A 3,074-nucleotide genomic window follows, 5' to 3' on the forward strand; every position below is an offset into this window, starting at 1 on the left:
AGTGAGTTGCACTGAAAAACTTAGAATATAAGAAACGCACATTGTAGTACATAGTGTATGAGTGAGTTGCACTGAAAAACTTAGAATTTAAGAAACGCACAGTGTAGTACATAATATATGAGTGAGTTGCACTGAAAAACTTAGAATATAAGAAAAGCACAGTGTAGTACATAGTATATGAGTGAGTTGCACTGAAAAACTTAGAATATAAGAAACGCACAGTGTAGTACATAGTATATGAGTGAGTTGCACTGAAAAACTTAGAATATAAGAAACGCACAGTGTAGTACATAGTATATGAGTGAGTTGCACTGAAAAACTTAGAATTTACTGAAAAACCAGCATTACACGAAATGCACAGTGTAGTACATAGTATATGAGTGAGTTGCACTGAAAAACTTAGAATATAAGAAACGCACAGAGTAGTACATAGTATATGAGTGAGTTGCAATGAAAAACTTAGAATATAAGAAACGCACAGTGTAGTACATAGTATATGAGTGAGTTGCACTGAAAAACTTAGAATGTACTGAAAAACCCGCATTACACGAAATGCACAGTGTAGTACATAGTATAGAGTGAGTTGCACTGAAAAACTTAGAATATAAGAAACGCACAGTGTAGTACATAGTATATGAGTGAGTTGCACTGAAAAACTTAGAATTTACTGAAAAACCCGCATTACACGAATTTGCACACTGTAGTATATAGTATATGAGTGAGTTGCACTGAAAAACTTAGAATATAAGAAACGCACAGTGTAGTACATAGTATATGAGTGAGTTGCACTGAAAAACTTAGAATTTACTGAAAAACCCGCATTACACGAAATGCACAGTGTAGTACATAGTATATGAGTGAGTTGCACTGAAAAACTTAGAATATAAGAAACGCATATTGTAGTACATAGTGTATGAGTGAGTTGCACTGAAAAACTTAGAATATAAGAAACGCACAGTGCAGTACATAGTATATGAGTGAGTTGCACTGAAAAACTTAGAATTTACTGAAAAACCCGCATTTAATGAAATGCACAGTGTAGCACATAGTATATGAGTGAGTTGCACTGAAAAACTTAGAATATAAGAAACGCACAGTGTAGTACATAGTATATGAGTGAGTTGCACTGAAAAACTTAGAATATAAGAAACGCACAGTGTAGTACATAGTATATGAGTGAGTTGCACTGAAAAACTTAGAATATAAGAAACGCACAGTGTAGTACATAGTATATGAGTGAGTTGCACTGAAAAACTTAGAATATAAGAAACGCACAGTGTAGTACATAGTATATGAGTGAGTTGCACTGAAAAACTTAGAATATAAGAAACGCACAGTGTAGTACATAGTATATGAGTGAGTTGCACTGAAAAACTTAGAATTTACTGAAAAACCCGCTTTACACGAAATGCACAGTGTAGTACATAGTATATGAGTGAGTTGCACTGAAAAACTTAGAATTTAAGAAACGCACAGTGTAGTACATAGTATATGAGTGAGTTGCACTGAAAAACTTAGAATATAAGAAACGCACAGTGTAGTACATAGTATATGAGTGAGTTGCACTGAAAAACTTAGAATATAAGAAACGCACAGTGTAGTACATAGTATATGAGTGAGTTGCACTGAAAAACTTAGAATTTACTGAAAAACCCGCATTACACGAAATGCACAGTGTAAGTACATAGTATATGAGTGAGTTGCACTGAAAAACTTAGAATATAAGAACCGCACATTGTAGTACATAGTGTATGAGTGAGTTGCACTGAAAAACTTAGAATTTAAGAAACGCACAGTGTAGTACATAGTATATGAGTGAGTTGCACTGAAAAACTTAGAATATAAGAAAAGCACAGTGTAGTACATATTATATGAGTGAGTTGCACTGAAAAACTTAGAATATAAGAAAACGCACAGTGTAGTACATAGTATATGAGTGAGTTGCACTGAAAAACTTAGAATATAAGAAACGCACAGTGTAGTACATAGTATATGAGTGAGTTGCACTGAAAAACTTAGAATTTACTGAAAAACCCGCATTACACGAAATGCACAGTGTAGTACATAGTATATGAGTGAGTTGCACTGAAAAACTTAGAATATAAGAAACGCACAGTGTAGTACATAGTATATGAGTGAGTTGCACTGAAAAACTTAGAATATAAGAAACGCACAGTGTAGTACATAGTATATGAGTGAGTTGCACTGAAAAACTTAGAATTTACTGAAAAACCCGCATTACACGAAATGCACAGTGTAGTATATAGTATATGAGTGAGTTGCACTGAAAAACTTAGAATATAAGAAACGCACAGTGTAGTACATAGTATATGAGTGAGTTGCACTGAAAACTTAGAATTACTGAGAAACCCGCATTACACGAAATGCACAGTGTAGTACATAGTATATGAGTGAGTTGCACTGAAAACTTAGAATATAAGAAACGCACATTGTAGTACATAGTGTATGAGTGAGTTGCACTGAAAAACTTAGAATATAAGAAACGCACAGTGTAGTACATAGTATATGAGTGAGTTGCACTGAAAAACTTAGAATTTACTGAAAAACCCGCATTACACGAAATGCATAGTGTAGTACATAGTATATGAGTGAGTTGCACTGAAAAACTTAGAATATAAGAAACGCACAGTATAGTACATAGTATATGAGTGAGTTGCACTCAAAACTTAGAATATAAGAAACGCACATATAGTACATAGTATATGAGTGAGTTGCACTGAAAACTTAGAATTTACTGAAAAACCAGCATTACACGAAATGCACAGTGTAGTACATAGTATATGAGTGAGTTGCACTGAAAAACTTAGAATATAAGAAACGCACAGTGCAGTACATAGTATATGAGTGAGTTGCACTGAAAAACTTAGAATTTACTGAAAAACCCGCATTACACGAAATGCACAGTGTAGTACATAGTATATGAGTGAGTTGCACTGAAAAACTTAGAATATAAGAAACGCATATTGTAGTACATAGTGTATGAGTGAGTTGCACTGAAAAACTTAGAATTTAAGAAACGCACAGTGTAGTACATAGTATATGAGTGAGTTGCA

This window comes from Mus caroli, unplaced genomic scaffold (assembly GCF_978045245.1).
Source record: "Mus caroli unplaced genomic scaffold, Mus_caroli_1 scaffold_25, whole genome shotgun sequence".
Lineage (NCBI taxonomy): Eukaryota > Metazoa > Chordata > Mammalia > Rodentia > Muridae > Mus > Mus caroli.